The sequence below is a fragment of the Agelaius tricolor genome, unplaced genomic scaffold (assembly GCF_023055355.1).
Source record: "Agelaius tricolor isolate 1412-34295 unplaced genomic scaffold, bAgeTri1.0.p SCAF_4, whole genome shotgun sequence".
NCBI lineage: Eukaryota > Metazoa > Chordata > Aves > Passeriformes > Icteridae > Agelaius > Agelaius tricolor.
Genome location: NW_027269264.1, coordinates 53,571,346 through 53,591,527, shown reverse-complemented (window position 1 = coordinate 53,591,527; position 20,182 = coordinate 53,571,346). Strand labels below are relative to the sequence as shown.

Below are 20,182 nucleotides of genomic sequence, written 5' to 3'. Positions count from 1 at the left end.
CTTTCACCTGGTCAGGAAGCATGATATCTGCTGCCTGGCATGTCATCCAGCATCAGGACCATCTACTGTCTTGCATGAGGTTATTATGACAGGTTCCTGTGTTTTTGTGGCCTGGCTCCATGAAGCATGTCACATTTGATGAATGTCTGACAAACGTGAGTTGCTATTTGTAGACTTGATTTAGATGAGAAGGAAGTTTTGCTTGGAGAGCTGTTCCCCCTGGATGTGATCTGATTCCAAGCCTTTCAGTTCAGGACAGTCAGTCTGCAGCCCTGACTGAATGATGGTCGATATCCAATAACTCATGATCAAAAGCTGAAGTTTTCTTAATCAGCAGAGCTTGGGTTTCCTTCAGGGGATGAGAACACTGTGCAGCTACTCTGAAAGAGATGCTATTTCCAATTTCTTTAATCTGAGGACATTATAGGCAAAGTTAACTCGGCATGAAACATTTCTTACATTAATTACTATGGCAAGATAAAAAATAATAGAATATACATTTTGGTGCTCAGTCAGTTAAGACCAAACCTGATTCATTTTAGGTCAAAGCTCTGCAATTAAGGCTGGTTTTCTTTAGGATGCGTGGTTTCCACTTAATTGAGCTATACTATCTGCAAGTTAACTTTTTCCTCCAACTATGAGCAAGATTCTTAATAATGACAAATGGATCTAATCCATCGCCTTTCATCATGTTATCGAGGTACAGAGCATGAAAATTTATGACAGTCAAAAGATTTTGCCATAAAAAACCCTGCTGTCTCCTGCCTAGTTGAGCCAGCATTGAAGATTTCTCTCTCTTCCCTGTTGGTATGAGTCAGGTGTCAGACTTGGCTTCAGCTTTTCTTTGGGGACAGCATCTGTCAAAAGTGCATGACACACAGAGTGTCTTCACATTTGGCCAAGATCTTCCTGAGCAGTTCAGACCTTATGAATATTAAATTGCAAGTTTGCCTTCTCTTTTCATGGTTTATTTATTTTACAGAAGGCATCTTCTCTTGTTTAATGATCAAGTGATTTATCAAGTGCATATCATTTGCAGTATTCAGCATTATTTATAGAAATTTGTCATTTCACTGATACTGCTTTGTTAAGTTTGTCTTGGAGAATTAGCCCATGTGTCTACCAAATGAAGAGAGGAGAAAAGGATTACGCAGAACTTCTGTCCTTCTGAGTCCTGAGATCTAAAAGGAGAGACAACACCATTACATGTGGCAGGCAAAGAGAGTGACAAGGCAAAAAGCTTTGAGGGTCTGAAAGTGAAAAACAGGCAGCACTGGCCAGAACTAAACATGATGTGGGGACATATTTTATGACCATTGTTCTGTGAAGTCTGAGAGAAGTCCCAGGTCTCATCCTTAGTTAGCCAAATATTGGACCTACAATTTAAATGTCCCTGTTGACCAAAGCCATTGCCTCTTTTTAACAGATGGAAAGGGACTCTGCTAATAGTCAAAATTTTGATCACCAAGTTTCCAGGGTACATTTGGGATAAAGGCAGCTCTCCTGTGAGAAGAAGAGCTTATTTTGTTTGTACCTGTAAACAGACCATGGTCTGACACTGTTGAACAGCTCATGCCAAAAGCCATCTATCTTTGCACCTTGTCCTTTACATTTCTTCCTGTTTTTAACCGTTACTCATTTTTACAGCACCTCAGGTGTGTAAGGTTTTCTGAGCTATCATGAAAGCCAAGCGGTCCCAGTCCATTAGTGACGTGTAAAAGCTGTTTGCAGTTTTATGTCTGCTAGTTTAATCGACTTTTCTGCAGACTACCACATGGTTTTCCTTCCATTATATCACACTGAGGTATAGCAAGAGAGCATTCAGTGTCAATAGAATCAAAGCACAATGAACAAGAATCATTTGAAAACCAAAGAGCTGCTGTTTGAAAAGTATTTCCCTTTTAAGCTGGTTTTAAGGGGCTTAACACCCTTTCTTGCCTCTTGTTGTTAAAGATGGGTCCAAGTGGGCAGTCACTCATAAAAATCAGAAAAAATCTCATAGAACAACATGTATCATATAAGAAAGAAACTTTTGGATTGCTTGATATCAAAAAGACGGTATTGGGTTACTAAAAGAGATGTGTTATGTCTAAAGCCCACAGTAGAAAACTGGGCCACTGATGCCATTGTCTTGAATGAGAATACCACTCTGGCTGAGAAGAGACACCAAGCACCTTTTAAGTGGGGACAGGAGCATGACACAGCCTAATGACTGCAGCACAAGACTGTAGGTCCTTTGGCTGATTTTGCTTAGGGAAAGCTGAAGTAAATCTTTTCAATAACAAGCATTAATTTCTCAGACTTGGAGACCCTGATGTATCTGAAAAGCCCCAGAGTTCATATATTGATTTCTAGTTTAATATCGTCCCCTTACAGTTAGAGGGATCTAAATCTACCTGCTAAATAAGGGGGAAAAAATCCTACTCCATAAAGAAATTTAGGAAATATTTAACAGTATCAGGAAGAAAGTCTTCAAATCATTTTAGATACTCCTCTGCAAATATCAGCTCAATACTCAGCAGTGGCTGAAATGGTTAATAGCATGTTAGCAATGAATAGGAAAGGAAGTGATCACTGAATGGAAAAATCCTGTGCTTGCAGGATAATAGATCTCCCTGATATGGGCAGGAGGGGAAATTGTAGGCTACAAGTCTAAAATGCTGCATGCTGTTATGCTGTTTTGCTTAATGCACTTAATGGAGAATACACTCCACCATTCTAGTTCAGCAGCACGGTCTTGGGAGTAAAGATTTGCCTGATCAAACTCAGTTCACTGACAACCTTGGACATAAAGACTGCCTACCAATATCAGCAAAGTAATAAAAAACACAAACAAACAAGAGAGGGATCATTTGGGTCAAGCCTGAATTAACAGAATGGGAGTCAGCTGTGGAAAATGTAAGATGAATATTTTGCATTTTAGCACTGCTATAACAGCAGAGTAGGCATTCAAAAGAGGAATTTCAAGAGATTTGCCTTGATATAGAGATGATGAAGATTTTTCCTATCATATAGGTAGATGGTAGGAACTTTGTGTCTGTTTCTCAATCTGTTATGACAGTTTACATCACTGTTGCTCCATTTACTCCAGATTTATGCTTCAGTTAGCCTAGACAAGCATGAGGATTCCCAAAGTCCTATCTGTGTTACTAAATGTTCTCAGCATTTCAGCATTCACCCATGTGTGTCTGGTGCATATCCTGTGGTTCTGTAGGCTGAGATGCTTTAGTGTTGTTTCCCATTCAGTCTTTTCATTATTTATCTGTCCCTGGAGGAGGATTTGTGGAAATGGCATTGGAGAACTGTCAGCACTTATATGTTCTTGTTTGCATCCTCTTGGCAAAGTGAGTTCCAGATCAAGCAAAGCACATGCTCAAACTTGAATTCATATTCCAGGTAGGCATATTTACAAAGAGCAAAGACTACACACTTCTGAGTTGTATATGCACTTGGAGGGTGGGAAGGAGAGAAGGATTTTTGTCTAAAAGCACAGTGCAAAACTATGATTTAGCCTTCCCCAGAAAATAATCAGATGACGTGTTTCCTGTGAACATCATTGCAGAAAGGGTATAGCAATTGGGTTTTTCTTCTCATGACTCATTTTGTATTACATCTGACTTCTGAGAGTCCAGATGAAACCTCAAGAATTAAAAAACTATTTAATTAGTCTGGAAAACAGGTAGGACAGTCTCACGTGGTGACAGGTACTGGAATAGAAAGGCTAAATTAACAAGTCCTTTTCACCTTGTGGGAAGAGCACTCCATAGAAGACAAGAGTTTTGTGATCCATGTTTCATTCTCCCCTTGACCTCTCCTTTAACTTTGGCCAGGTGCCTCTGTGGACATTTCCTTACTCATCTCATGTCTCACTTGGCTGTTCCACGCTTCAGGGATGCTCTGACTCATGGCATGTTCAGCTCTTACCACACTGGCTGTGCTGGAGTTTGAGGAACTGATGTCAACCTCAGACTCCCTAAGTGTCCTCACTAAAAGCTGGTGAAAAAAGCTGGTGAACTAAAAGCTGGTGAAAAAAGTAAAGTAAAAGACATTTTGTGTAAGCTTCAATTTCGGCATTTTTCATGAAATATACTTGGTAACAAGGGTGAACAAAGCCTGACCTTCATAATGATTAAGAAGCAAAGCAAAAATTGGAAATTTCCTCCTGAGTACTGTCTGAAATTTCTTAATTGTTCAGGTATCTAAGAAATTCTGTGTGAATATGTACATCTGTAATTACATCTGTAATCTCCTAAGAATCTAGATGTAATATTAAAAAGAGAAAAGGCAGCAAAGTTGGAAGATAAGCAATACAGCAATATAACAGGACCTCCCTGTGCCAGTGGCTGTGTCAGAATGGAGCTGAGTGATTTTCAAATTGAGACAATGTGACTCTGGTGACAGCCATGGACACATTTCAGAGAAGGCTGTATCTGGAAAATAAGCTAACTGTTGGTGGAAAACTGCTCTTCCATGTGTGGGGTTGATGCCTGGTCATCTAGGGGCAAAGGATACAGATTATATGGATTCTGTTTCTGTGCTGATGACCCCAGGTAAGCAGTTGAGCCTCTCTGGGCCTGTTTTTCCAGGAAACTTTGTAAAAAATACTGTTAATAAAACAAAAGCAGGAGTCAAAGTGTCACACAGGCTATAAACACACAGGGGAAAGACTAAGACAGCCAGCTCTGGCATCTCAGTATCTGAAAAATAGGATGCCTGACAGCAGCAATGTTAAACAGGGTGGGATTCAGCTCCACATTCAGACTGCAGTACCCATTTCTGGGTGGGTTGAATAGTGCTCCGTATGCTGCTGAATTGCTGCTGAATATAATAACAGCTCAGGCTGCCAAGCTCAGCTCTAGGCTTCTCCAGATAGACAAGAGTGAAAGCCTGATCTTTCACAGTCACTCTCCAGTGACTAGAGGGAAGTTAGCTCTGATCTGTGATCCAGAACTCAGCTAAATGGTGATTGCTAAGAGCTATCCAGGAGGAAAAGAGGTGCAGCATCCTGCCAGCCCTGGCTCTGCCACTCAGCCCTCCTCACTCAGGACGTCCCCCTTGGCAGGGAGGTAAGGTGACTCCCCACTTCCAATCTGTGGCAAACTCTCCTAAGAGACATACATGCTCTTTTCCAGGTGATGGAAGAGCCCAAACTCCATGAGTTAATCCCTGGCTTGAGAGAAGGTGGTGATGTGCACTTTTGATTTCTGTAGTACAACTTTTCCTCCCAATGAATTAACTTAATGTCAATACTAACAACAGTCAGTCAGTTGGTGTTAGGAGCCTGATCTATCCAGCATTGTTGTCAGCATGTTATATATCATGTAATCTGTCTTGGCTCAGAACAATCAATATATTGCTCCTGAATTTGCTTAAAACTGACGGAGTTGAACCAGTCATAGCAAAAGTCGAAAGCATTTGCAAAACTTACCCTTAAGGTGCACAAATGTTAGGATACCCTCCCCACTCTTCCTCTTCATGGAAAGCAGTGAAGATAATGGCTAGATTCCTGTCTCACAGGTGTTTAATGAGGTTAATGGCTCCCTTATAACAGTTTGAGATCCTTGAACAGAAAGCATTACTGCAGACCTAGGTGTTGCATTATTATTCTTCCTTACCCTTTTTGAAAGGGGAACATACCCTTCAGAGTGTTCTGTTTTGCAACTGCATTGTTATGGTTGTTGGTGTATAAAATTGGTGCTCGGTGTGTATAATTTATAGCCTCTAAAAATGATAAATAGCCTGAGAAAGAGGAGGGATCTCTGTGTTCAAGTACTAGAAGTTTCAAGATGAAAGGATATTTTTGGGAAATGGTTTATAACTTCCCACAAACTATAATTTTACCTGCTTCTCAGCAGTGCTGTTTCTACTTGCACTGATGAAATTTTTGGAAGTATCCTAGCTCTGATCTTCCTGATGGACTCTGTTCAGGCCCACTGCAGTCAATAGGAATGAGCAATCTTAAACATCTTCTGGAAAAAACTTGAAAACTTTATTGGTTCAGATTCCATAAACATTAACGGTATCACCACAATCTTTTTTTATAGGGATAAACTAGAAATTAATATATTTAACCTGAAAAATGTGATAAAATATGTATCTATTAGAGGAATATGGCTGTGGAACTTGCCTCCAGTTAGAGGCAACTGAACTCAACAAGGTTTGAACAGTGTTTAGTACATTTATATGTGTGACTAAATTATAAACTTTCCTGAGAAAAACCCCAGGGAACTGGACTTGATTCTTTTCAGGCTAGACTTCTAATCTGATTCATCTACACTGGTTATTGGCCCTTTCATTTACGTTTAATGGGCTGACTGTGTTATGTTGTACTCATTAAAAACTAGAACTGCCCAAGTAATTATTAATAAATTCATGTACTTGGTGATTGGTTGAGGAACAGTGGCAAAAATATATTAACTCATGAATTATGTTAGCTTTACTATGTATTCTAGGAGATAGTCCACATTAAAGAGGAACAAAGGTAAGGCAGGGAGATACAAAACAAAGATTTAACTAAAAACTGTCATCAGTATCAAGTAAACATGCTATGGGTTTTGTTTCTTTTATTTTGGAAATGCCTTCAAATTCCTATGCACTTTCACTGCTATTACTGTAACTAAAACATTATCTTAAGATTTTAGATTTCATTGATATTGATCTCATAAAATGCTGAGCATGTCTGTGACGTTAATGGAAGCTGAGACTATTCAGCAGCTCACAAGTTCAGGCCCAAAATGGTTGCATTTGGTTATATAAAATGCATCAACCTCCTAACCTCATTTTACAAAAGTTTTGCATTGTTACAGAATCAGCTTAAATGATTCCATCCTAATGGAGCTCTTGAGTAGTGGTTACTAGAAGCTCTTTCACAGGTCAGCAAAACACTGTTATGTTGATGGCTCCTGCTGACAGAGACTAGCAAGAAACAAGTCTTCATGGAAGATGAAATGCATATTTCATTGGAGGAAGTAGAAGTGTTGCTTTGTATTTCAACTTGCTCAGACCTCTACTTCAACATTTAACCTCATGATAACTCTGCTTTTTCCCCTATAAAAACATGAAATATTCACAGAAAAAAATGTTTTTTGTCATGAAAATGGGATGAATATATGAATCTGAAAGGAATCCAGTTTAGAAAACTTCTAAACTTCCTAACATCATTCTTTGCAGAACTCAGACAATGCTGATTATAAGAAAAATGTATAAGGGCACCTTCATCTGTTTGTCAGCTGCAATTGGTATAAACAGATTTCTGAATTATCCTGTTAGACCTTCTACATCAAAATTGTGTATAAAACAAACTGCTGATGTGGAAACCTTTTAGGATTTTTTGTGAAAAGTTATGCTTTATGTAAACTAAGACTTTTGCAGGATCCTGACAGGTTTATATGGCCAAGGAGGAGAATGAGCAGCTGTTCCTGGTCTGTGAAGTCCATGGGTAGAAGTGGATTACATGATGTTCTTCCTCCAGGAGACAAATGTCCCAAGTGGAGGTGAGGGGAAGTTTTACAGGTCCACAAGGTAACTACTTTCCATCTCATAGACACCTCAGGGCATAAGCAGCTTCCAGCACCCTTCTAAAATGACAAACTGTATTCAAAGGCTGTGGACACTAATCTGTTACCTCAGCCTTTGACAGTGTCCAAAGGAGTTTGGGCTCTGTTTACAGAGGCACAGAGAAATTCAGCCTTGCAGGCAGCAATTTAAATACCCCAAGCTCATACAATGCCAAATGAAAGCAGAGGTGGGTATTGGATCATCAAGATTTACTCAACTGGTCAGGAACAAAACCCAGCCCTCAGGTTGCAGAGCAATGTTATGAACTCCAGACAGAGCTACCCTAGGGAAAAAGATCCTGTAGTCAGCTCTGCAGAAGCACTTAGGTGCCAAATGTCATTTGAAGCCCACAGAAGTCAATAGTCAACGAGATGCTTGGCCCAGAGGCAGATGTCTCTGTGTCTTAGATGGTTTAGCTCTCTAAGTTAATTCCACTTTCTTTCCCCTGGGTGTTTTGAATCATCTGAGACAATCTTGGGTGTTTAAGAGATCCACATCACCATGTCAGAAATGTTCTGGGATTTATGGGGACCTGTATTTTTTTTTTTTTTTGGAATGACAGTGAGGGGCCACAGGCATGTCCTGGAGCATTTTGAATGAACTCAGGTTTCTGCATGAGCAAGTGAGCAGTTAAACAGAGAGTGCTTGCTGTGCTCTCTGCTCTGCCATTAATAAAGTATAATGAGTGCATTCTGTTGCTTTAGCAAGGACTGTATTTTAAATATCACTCTCCATCACTCTCTTTTTTTTTTTTAATTTGTTTTTGTGGTTTTTGTTTGGCTGGCTTGTTTTTTTTTTGGTTTTATTTTTGTTTTTTAAAACCTCACAGAGATCTAAAAGGTAAAACAGAGCTTTCCTATTCAAGTGCCTGGTTCAATATTTGTTTGTAAACAGAGGTATGATTTTTTTTTTTTCTGGCCACGGGCTTAGTCATGCTAGTTTACAAGTTTCAGCTTAGCTGTTCCTATTGTTGTCTATGGATATATATGTATATGTATAAAAGGAAAAAATAGCTAGTCTCCTGCTTCTGGGTTTGTTTACATTTGTTACTTGATCTCTTCTTCCTCTGTAGGAAACATTAAACAATAGATATTTGTTCTTAAATTTTTGGTGACCATAAGCAGAGTAATAAAAGGGAACTTTCATTAAATTATGGCATTCAGGAACCTGCAAGGAGAGGGAATTAACACTCTTATGCCACTGACCCAGTTGTATTAATGGTTGGATATACCAAACAACAAAAAAATCAACAAAATCTCAGGAAACAAAAAGTGGTAAAAAACCAATTTGTTCCTCATTAAGGTGCTGGGAAAGTCCAAGATAAACCTGTTTAAAATTGATCTGATAAGCTGGGGAGCTCTGATTCACTGATGTGTTTTTCCCTGCTAATGGTCCTTTACTAATATTTATCCATTGCTTTGAGTAACTATTAATCTCCTAAGTTGAGAAACTCTACAAATGCAATTTCTAGAGCATTTAACCTTTCATGTTTACTGCCTCGAGAGTTTGGGTTGACTTAGATACCAAGCACTACATTTTGCTTTTTTTCGATGAGCTCTAAATTGCTAAAATATTGGCACAAAGACTATTTAAAACTGGATTTTATTCCTTTTTTTTTAATCCTGCACATAAATATGGTATTTTTCTTGAAGTGTAATGAAGTTGAATTCACTTTTGTTTTTCCACTTGCTCGCTTCTGCCTGTTACTGAAGCTCCTTCAATTTGCCATGTGCTTGCAAGTGTAATTTTTTTTCTTCTGTAATTTGACATCAGAAATGACCAGAGAGGTAACAGCTCAGCAGCATGAATGTTTTTCTAATGATCTCTCAGAAAAAAAAACTACCAAAAAAAATAAGTATCTTGCTCCCAGCCTAATAATTCTAATATCTAGCAATAAGTCTTAATTTTTTAAAAACTGAAAAATTTCCATAAAGTTCCTTATATTTGCAGCCACTCAAGTTTATCTTTTCACAGCAGAGCTTTTAATCCTTCTCTTTTTCTCCTTCTTGTTCTTTCTGTTTCTTTTTTTCTTTTTTTTTTTCTCTTTTTTTTTTTTTTTTTGTTTCTCCCTCCCTATCCTATTCTGGCCATGACAACTAAAGGCTTTTAAAAAAATGGCCTGGGCTCTGAACAAAGCCTGTTGTTGCAGGTAATTGTTGAAATATCAAGGGTATTCCGTCCTCCATTACTTAAGCTTTCATTTGTGGCTTTCATGGTTTTGAGGAATGTTTATGGCTGACAATCCTTTCTTTACTGCTCTATCCTTCAAGCTCTGGCTGATACCGCTGAGAATGACCGCATGAGTGACTGATAAAATGTCAAGATGCCATTGTTTCCAGGAGAGTGTTTGGGAGCAATAAGATCCGTTTCAATTTATCTCACCCACCTGACTTTAAGGCTCCAGGTTTTACTTCTTGAACTGCTACAAGGGATAACAAAACAAAACTCCCCCTTCCCCTGCAGCAAACGCAAAACTTGGGGCCTTTAAGCACTCTGAGATAATATTATGCAGATGGGTCATAACAGCAGCAGTGCTCTGACGTTGGAGATATATTTCACAAAGCACGTCAGTACAATATTTGGGACTTAATTAATAATCTCTGTGAAAGCTGGTTTATGGATCATAATAACCATATTTTTAAATCTGTGAAATACAGCAACAAAAAATCTAATTCGCGAGGCAGATGGTGAAGCAGGTTCTGTGGAGCAACAGAATGGGAGAGCTTTACAGTGAGTTTCAGAGAGTCTTCTGCTAGGATTTAGCCCTTGCCAAGGTTGTACCACTTCTCAAATGGTCTTTGAGGGTCACCAGACTATTGATAAACTGGATGAAGAGAAGGCAGCAAAACCAACTGACACATGAAATAAATAAGAATATGAATTAATATTTTGCATAGATGGTTTTGCAGTGCAATTACTTTAAAGCCATTACTCTCAAATTAAATAGCAATCACTCGATGTAATTTAACTGTAAAGTTTAAGTGGCAGTTTTCTAGGATGTGGATTGGAATTTACACAGAGACTGGGACAACTTGGGGTTTCTTCCTGTCTGGTACTTGTGAGAAGAACTGACACAATCATAGTGGTGTTAATTATAGCAGCAAAAAAAAAAACCCACCTGTTTAATGTGAGCATTCTACTTTAAGAATTTTTTAGTCTGCAGTCCTATAGAATCACAGCATAATTTGGGTCAGAAGGGCCCTTTAGAGGTCATCTAGTCCAACACCTCTGCAGTGATCAGAGACATCTTCATCTAGACCAGGCACTCAGAGCCCCATCCAACCTAACCTTGAGCATTTCAAGGGATGTGGCATCCACCACCTCTTCAGGGAACTTGTTCCAGTGCTTTTGCTAGTTCAGTGTGCCATGAGGCTCTTCTCAATCCTTTCCCTGAGAAGGCAGTGACCAGCCCAGCTGGCACCTCCTGTACCTGAGGATGGCACTGGAGGGCTGACGGGTGCTCAGGTTTGCCCTTGGTGGGGCAGAAAGGTGGTTTCACAGTGAAGAGAATGCTGCTGCTCTGACTCAGCTTTCCCAGAGACATTTCAGATACATCCTGTCCAATGTGTAAGCTACTCATATGCTAAAGCAATTAATCTGAGCTACAAGGATGTAATTAACTGTCATTTAACTAACAACAGCACTTAAACTAGCATTTAAATTTGCTGAGGCATAGATTTGATAAAAGGTCCTGAGGTGTGGCAGAACTGCTGAGGCTGGCAAAAGGCTGGTCCCAGTCAGATTTAAATTAACCAATTTATTTTTAAAATCTCAGTCTGGTTTATAAAAACCTTATTGTAGCCAAACTCCCTGGAAGACTGTTCTTCAGATCAGCTTCTAACTCAGACCATTTTATTAAGAACTTTAAAAACTGAGCTGAAGTTTGAGTGCTGGGTATATTTTCCAGGAAATTTTAATGAAGGCATGTTTCCCTGAGATTGTAGGAGAGTCATGAAGTAACTCCAACTTTTCTCTTTTTCCAGAGAGCATCATTGTCCTTGCCAGATTTGAAGTTCATCTGCTGTGATCACCAAGGCTGCTTAGCGTCTCTGAAAACCCTCAGTCTTCCTGAATCTTGACTTTCTACTGTGTTAAGTAAAACTTATTTCTGTGAGAATGAATAACAGTCCCAGCAAGTTCAACCTTGCTGTACTTCTCAAAATATTTTTCCTCCCGTGCTAAGCTTAGGTGCTCTAAAATAGTTTTTATTTCACCCTCCTTAGAACACTAAAATGTGCATTTTGGAGCTCAGAAGGACATACAAGGAGATCAAGTTCACTTACTAGTACCATTTTTACCTTTCAGTGACATTATGGACAGCAAATAGAAAACCTATCAATATCCCTGAACCTAAAATGGAGTTCTCATATTATTGCTCCTAATTGCATTAATTAGACTCCTCCAATACCAAGGGCTCACCTGCTTTAACAGACAGATCAGATGAAAGCTGGAAGGGAGAGTGAAACTGGTCACAAAGCAGATTAATGATAAAAGCAGCATTCCTGACTTCACTCCAATAGTATGGCCCCTGGAGAATTTCTTACCTTGCAAGACCAAACGCCTGTGCTTATGATAGCTCCTGCTTTAATGATACAAAAGTTTCACTCAGGCTTGACCTATACTGGGGTTAACAAAGAAAACAAAGGTATAAATTAATCAGGAAAAAATGGAGTTTCAAACTGTCTAAGGATCATCTGTGGCTACTGCTGAGTTTCTCTGCCCTGTATGCCCATTCAAGTCATCCCAGTTAGTTAGGCTGGCAGAATCAGATCCAGGAACATTTAGCCTTATGCCAGACAATAACTTACTTCCTGGGCATGTGTCATCTCTAACCAGATGCACTTTAAAATAGAGCAGTCCCTTAGTCTACAAAAAAGGGATTGTTTTGGGTTTTTTTCTTTTTTTCCTTTTCTTATGTGAATAAAAAAAAATAATTGAAAACCACTTACCTGGTCAACATTATTTCATTGGGTGCTGAAGTATAAATCAGACACAGTGCGACCTTCATAGAAATTTCAGATTTATTTACAGTGGTTTGCACTGATCGCTTTATCTACAAGGAGCTCAGTTTCCCCTTGGTGACTCATAAGTAATGTGGTCCACGCAAACCCGTGTAAATAGATCCAATATTTCAAGGAAGGTCATGCTATATACTCTCTTTGTTTCTCAAGAATAGATGATGGCTTACTGCAGGGCTGATACGACATTTATCTTCATGAGTGAGGAGGTTGATTGTGTGGCCCAAAGGGCAGTAGTCATGGCTGGTGGGCACCCAACGGGAATGAAACACACCCCATAAAACTCTCTCTATTTTTGTGTCTATGTGATGAAAGCTCCTTACTCACCAGATAGTCTGCAGAATACTCTAAACAGTAAAGAACAGTTTTCTTTCAACAGGAGCAAGAGAAAGGAAATAAATCCTTATACATCCAGGATTGAGAAGACCTTAACCTTCTGTGGGAAAGCAGGAAAGTTCTCTCATGAGAGAAATGTCTTGAACCTTCTTCTGATGCCTCCTTGGTCCCTTCCAGGTGACATACTGAATCAGACTGACCACTGACTTGATGCAGTCCAGCACTGCCTGTATCCCTTCTCCTCTGCAGACAAATTCTGATCCACAGGTTAGGTATATCACCTGAAAAAGTCCAGATCCACTAAATGGAGACAGTACTATGCTCTTGGGCTTTTATTTTCAGTTTCAGGTCTGTTTTTGTGATTTGTTTCAAAGTCTTACCTTCTCAAGCAGCAAGCCATCATGAGACACAGCTTACCATGACACAACACCCACATGTGAAGAGTTTCCACCTCAGTGTCACAAAACCCACTAGGTAAATATTTTGTAAATGGCCCAGACAATGTTCTCAGAAAGAACATCCAATAGGGTGAATAGCACAAACATCTGCCCTCTTCTGCTGCATTTTTGAATCATAGTGTCATGATTTTATCCAACATATCTAGACAGAGTTATATTTAATAATCTATATGATATCATATTTATACAAGTATTTACATTGGCAGTAAAAATGTCCTAACTCTTAATTTTGTTTTTGCATTTAAGAAAATTGGATTATTTTTTCTTGAGTTAGCAATCTAGGACGCTGCAAATCAAGGTAGAATTCTGTTTTGCAGCATATTTTCCAGATGAATTTTGTGGAACTCTTTAAATTAACTGGAGAGGACACTTTCAGGTAGTTGGTACCCACAGCTGATTTCTCTATACCTCCGTTTCTCACTTAAAAAATGTGTTAATGTTATTTTCTTTGCCTGTTTCCATTCCTATTTATATCTTAGCATTGCCTATTAGACCTCATCTGTGTTGATCCTGCTGAAAGTGAAGCTAGTAATAAAAATATCTCCCGCCCAAAAGAGAGATTTTGGAAATGAGCAGTGGCACACAGAAACAAGAATATAAATTTCATCATGTTAACGATTTAATCACTATAAATAAAATATTATCACCATGTTCTCAAGCCTGTCCTAGAATACTTTTAGGACTGCATCTGTGAAAGAAATAAGATGCATAATGCCATTGGCCCACCATATTTTAATCAATCCCCGTTCCATGTGTTTTCCAATCACTGTAACTGTGTAACTGCCTGCAGCACAGACTGGCAATGTACGAATTTTTGTCATTTGGTCCATGTTTATTTTTAAGATAGATAGGGAAGACAAAAAGAAAAGTCCCACAAGGCAATAATTCCTCTGTTCAGAAACCCCAGCCAGGTTGGACAGCTGGTGAGGAGAAAGATCAGCTCCTGCTGACTTTTGCAGTGTGTGGGAGAGAGACATGGAGAGCATGAAGATCAAAAGGTGAGCACAATGCTCTCACGGACAAAATAGATGACTTTAGGGTAAGGGAACAGAAAAATATTATCTAATAAAAAAATAACCCCCCAAAACCCCAAGACTGCTGTTCAGGAACAACCTGACTGACCTCAGAAATGTTGACTACTAGAAGAGAAGTTGACAAAGTAGGCAGGTTAGAGAATTTCTAAAGATGCAGAGTGTGGTATGTGGGACAGTGATAGCTCTGTTGCAAGTGAAGCAGTTGGGACTGCCCATGCACACACAGCATCTCCTGGGAACTCCTCTTTAATATCAGCAGGGATGTTGCATCTTATTTGGATGCCCTTCCAATGTTAAACTGCTTTAATTTCAGCAGAAAAGTTGCATTTTATGCAGGTTGTTGTCCAAAAAACAGCAACAACAACAATAGAAAAAAAAGGAAAAAAATTTGGTTTCATGGACATAGGCATTTGCAGTATTTTTTTAAAGTGGGTGTGTGACTCTTCTAGTTGATAGGTGTGTAGACAAAGCCTCATCTATAGTCAGGATTTTGTAAATGGCCTGTTATGGAATTTCTGAAGTGCCTGGTCCTGACTCCTGTTAAATAAGGGATGCTGGGGCAGGCAGATAGCATATGAGTCCAGCAGGTGAGTTTTTACATATAAGAGTAACTACACAAATAACGATGCTTTGCAAGTCAGTATCCATTGGCAAAACTAGTGGTCACCATGGCAACGTACTAAAATAAACATGGGTTGTTCTCAGGGACAATGGGTCACATACTCATAATGAGTGTGGAAGGTCCTGGGGACAGAAACCCTGAACATGGTTCAAGGGCCAGTGCTGGCTGGCATCCTCCTCATCCTCCACCCTTTGGCCCCAGCACACACCTCAGGCTGACGCAGTTTCACAGCAGCTTTGCTGCACTGTGACCCTGTGCTGGAGCCACCAGACTGCTGGGCTGTGGGGTCATGGGTGGACTGAGCCTGTGACAGATTACTTGACTTTGGTATCAGGGGATGATTGACAGGGATGCTCTGGAAAGTCACACTAAGTGCCATCCTGCCTGTCCGCTTCCCAGCACATCCAGCTCACCTTTCACCTCTTTGTTGCAATGGGACATGGTTGCCTTAGCTGGAAAAAGAACAAAATTGAAATTGAGAGAGCATGGCTCAGGACAAGCATTGTCCTGCTATCGCTGCCTCCAGTCTGCGTCTGCTGGGTGGTGTGCAGTCCCTGCTGTTGCACAGCAGTGGGGTTGTGCACAGGAGATGCATCCTAAGAGATTCAGGGGGACAGTCTGGTGGAAAGTGGATGCATTGGTGCTTTAGCTGCCTCCTGCAAGTAGAGTTTTGCAAGCCTTTCCAGAAGCATTATGGCAAGAGACAGTTTTGTCTGCTATGGAGACTGGAGTTGATATCACAGGAATGTGAAACAAGCAAGGGCAGTATCGACTCAGTCCATCATGGGTGCATGTGCTCAGTCCATTTGAGTGAGCCAAACCTCTCCAGCAGACTAGAGCAAATGGAGAGAGAGCAGATGAGAGAACTGCAGATGAGAGAACTGCAGCTGTTCCGCCTGGAACAAAGAAGAGAAGACTCCAGGGAGACCTCAGAGCCTCTTCCAGTGCCAAAAGAGGCTCCAGACACCTGGAGAGAGAGTTCTGACATGGGTCCTCAATGATAGGACACAGTGGAACAGCTGAAAGAGGGCAGGGAGAGATGGGATATTAGAAGGAAATTCTTGGCTGTGAAGGTGGTGAGGCTCTGGCACAGGTTGCCCAGAGAAGCTGTGGCTGCCCCATCCCTGGAAGTGTCCAAGGTCAGGTTGGACTGGACTTGGAGCAACCTAGGATAGTGGAAGGTGTCCCTGCCGATGGCAGAGGGATGTGAACTGGATGATCATTAAGGTTCCTTCCAAACCAAATCATTATATGAAAAACCCCCAAATATAACATAGTAAAGCAAACAATAGAGCATAAAACCCACCCAAAAAACTCTCAGTAGATGAGAAGAAAACTGGATGCACAAGCAGAGCACAGAAAATCTGAGCGGTACAGACATCATGGGTGTGCTGAGCAGCAGAGAGCTGCATGCAGGAAAGGACTGTCTGGTGAAACACAGATGCTTCCCTGCCTGCAGAGTGTTGAGTAGGAGGAGGGTTAATTTAGTGGTGTCGCACTCAGAGCATATCCAAATGTTCCACTGGTCGCTCTTGAGTTACTCTGTGTCTCAGGTGTACTCTTCAAGTATTTTAAAAGGGGCAATGATTTTTTTTTTTTTCCCTGATAGCGAGAACATCCAGGCAGATATAATTTTAATATAAAGGGGAAGTTTACTAGAATAGAATTTAAGAATATTAAAAAGGGATTTGGTTCCGAGAGAAATATTAGCAGTAAAGGAAAGGATAAGGATTTTGGAGAAATTTAATTAAAATTTAATCTTCTTTCTAATTAAATTTCCTTTTAATTAAACTTAAAATTAAATTCGCTTTGTTTAATTGGAGGAATTTAAAAAGTATTACCTCAGAATGTCAATCATTTTTTTTTCACACTATAAAAAATAGTTTACCCTGGTTTGTCTAATTTAAAGGATGAGATTTCACATGGAGTGGGAAAAAAGTCATAAAAACATAATATTTAAATGTAAATCAATTTACTTCTCAGCTGTCTTCCACCTTGTTTCCTTCTCCCCCTCTCCCATTCCAGCATGCCATAAATGAGGGCTCCCTCTCAGGAGCCTGTCTGTGTCAGCAGGGAATGCCCTAACCCTTTTGACATTTGGGCCACTCACTTATTACAGGATGGAGCTCTGGGCCGTGACAGTGCTTTGCTGTGCTTGATGCCATTCATTTTCCTGCTTTGCCAGTCATAATTTCTCTTTTTTCTGTTAGTTTGACTTTTATGTTTTTTTGTTTTTTGGTTTTTTTTCCCCTGGTGAGAAGCGAGTCTTGGGGATGTGGAAAGAAACAAAGGAGCGGAAAGCTCTTCCAAAGTAGTAATGCCTCAGGATGGCTCTGCACCAGCATCACTCAGTGCTGCCCTGATGCCCTGCACCTTCCATTTGCCTCTTAAGCCCTGCTCCCCTGCCACCTTCCTGCTCTTCCCTCCCTGCTCTCCAATATGCCAGAGCATGCCTCATTTTGCCTTAAGTTCTGCTCCTCCTGCTTTCCCTTTTGAACACCTCTGTGCTGGCTCACAACTCCTCCCCTCTGCTGAAAGCCACCTGGCCAAAGCCATTAGTGACCTCCTGACCCGAGCTAAACCAAAAAGTGATTTTTCTGCTCTCAATTCTCTCAATCTATCTTGCTCTCTTCATCTACTTAGTCCTCTGCTTCCACTTTACTGATGTGGATGACTCTCATTGTACATCAAAGGGTACCTTTCTATGGCTCTTCCACCTAATTCTTCTGCTTATGGATTGGCATCTTGCTGGCTTTTTTCACATCCTCATCTCTCCTCTTGGCCTCATTCAAGTGACAACTCCCACCATCCCTGCCTTTTGTTGTTCCCCTCTACCTTCCAAGCCACTCTCCATCTGTATTTCTTCTGCTTCCACTTTTTTTCCCCTTGTTTTTTCATATACCATGTTTTTGGCAGTTTTGTTGTTGTTGCTTTTGGGGTTTATCTTTAAACTCCTCTCTCTTCTGTATCCTTGTGTTACATGTGTATGCCATCACTGCAGTCCAAGGCAACAGCATCCAGCTAAGGCTCAGGTCATGAATCCAGTGAACCAGGGGTGATCAAACACAGAGGTCACTCCCAGCCTACTCCTCTCTAAACATGCAAAGATGCAACCTCTAATTTCTCCACAAAGAAGCCTTGGAACCTCAGTAATACCTTTTTGCCAACCTTCTTAGCTTGAGACTCTCTTGAAATAATTTCTGCCCTCAGAAGGAGAATTATACTTTGCACTTCTTCTATTGAACCCAGCTTTTCCTCAGCATCAATGTTGTCCTGGGTACAAGCAGAAGCAGTTTTAAAGAAGCTGAAACTGAGCCCTTGGAAAAGTTGTGGTAGACAAGAAATAAAAAGAAGCAAGGACCAGAAACCAAAATGTTGTTAGTAAACTAATGGTTGCTCATTTCTGTGCTTTGCTGCTTGTGCTTTGAATAGCTGATACCATGAAAATATGAATCAAAGTAAGTTGAGCAGGATGTCACAGTAATCAAGATGGGAGACCAGGGAACTGGAGAGCGTCTGAGCCTGAATTTGCCAAATCAATTGATAAAAACCAGTTTTCTCCATAATAACATAATCAGTCTTCTCTCTAAATAGTTCGTATGATGAAATTGCCTTCTGTGCTTGAATTCATAATAATAAGAAATAATAAAAAGCTCAAGCAAAAGGATTAAGCAAGAATGAGCTGTGTGAACATGCTCTATGCAAATTGGCAACACCTCTGTATTCATAATTCATTGCAAGTGGTTGAAGATAAATAGATTTTTATTTTTATTCCCCATGAATTGCTCACATAAGCAGGAGCTATCTCATTCAAACATTTTCCCCCTCTTGTTTTATTTAAGTTGAAAAAGAAAGTAAACAGATGACTGTAGCAACTCCTGATCTCAGATTGTATGAGATGCTGAAGCTGCAAGACCCTGTTTAGATAAATCCTCTCTGCCCTGTCTCAAAGCAGAGCTTGGGCTGGGGACCGGAGGACAGGGCATAGAAGAAGGGGACATCCCCTCAAATTATGTTGGTTTGAAAGATTGTGAAGGAGAACTTAAGAGAGAATGGTGTTTAAGACCCCTATCATACTCATTGTATTTTCTATTTGAAGACCTAACATTATTTCTTTATTAAGCAAAATTATAAGAGCAGAGCAGCCCATGAAGCTGTGCAGAAGCATATTTAGGGAACAACAGTATGACCTTAGCAGGAACATTATGTATAACAGGGCTTTGGAGCAAGAAAGAGAAAAAAAGAATTCAAACAAACACTTTTATCTTGATGACCCTTAAATGAAAGGACAAGGAAACAGTATGATCAGCTAGCAAAACATTGTGAAGATAAGAGCCCTTTGTCAGCACAGAGGGCCTGATTCTCCCTTCCTTTGTCATTTGCATCTGTGCAAGGAGAATGACAAATTGCAGGAAAGATGCCACAAATCAGATCAGTTTAAACCAGTTCCTAGCTTTGCACGTGTTTTAATGACAGTACAAGGTGAACAGACTTGACTCAGTCCCAAAAGGCGATCAGTTGATCTGGAACCTGAGCTGTGGTTGTATTAAGTATCAAAATATAAATTTTCATGTTGCCAGAATAGAAAAAAATACACCATACTGCAATAAAATGATAAAGAGAATATTGAAATATCATTAGATACTTTACTAAATATTTCCTTAAAACCTAATTAATTTTCAGGCTTCTGTTTCCTTTTTGGCATCTCAGGACACTAAGGTTTTCTACCTTAGTTGCTTTCTTTTTTTCATAGGTTCAATTTTATCCCAATTATCCACCAAGTAAAAACAGAAAAAAACGAAAAGCCCCCCAAAGCCCTTTATAGTATTTCCACAAGACTAATATAAAGCAGATGTATCCTGCTGAGTGCACAGTATATTTTAAACAAAATGACCCCAATGTTGTGCTGGATCTTACAAATGCTGATATATATGAATATGAATACCTTCGCATGGGGGAGCATTCTCAGGAGTATCCAATGGGTCAGTCTTTCCCTGTTTGAAATGGTAATCATATACATTTTGTTTTTCTGTTTCATTTAGTTCTTTTTTAAGTGTTTATTTTTTGCAACACGTTGTCCTATATTTTGGTATTTTTCCCTGTACATTTCTCGAGACAACTAAAAATAATACACAGCAATGTTTAACTCTTGTATAG

The 20,182-nt window shown here is 39.9% G+C and overlaps 2 long non-coding RNA genes across 2 annotated transcripts in view; both read left to right on the top strand.

The window, feature by feature from the left end:
* The window catches only part of LOC139589375 (uncharacterized), a 40,361-nt gene extending 27,860 nt beyond the window's left edge, over nt 1–12,501 (top strand). Inside the window, exon 2 of the long non-coding RNA XR_011679002.1 lies at nt 11,541–12,501. This is a non-coding gene — a long non-coding RNA (uncharacterized lncRNA). The remainder of the gene's footprint in view (nt 1–11,540) is intronic.
* Nucleotides 1–20,182, top strand: part of LOC139589376 (uncharacterized) — a 102,035-nt gene that overhangs the window by 33,289 nt on the left and 48,564 nt on the right. The gene's annotated exons all lie outside the window — the stretch shown is intronic.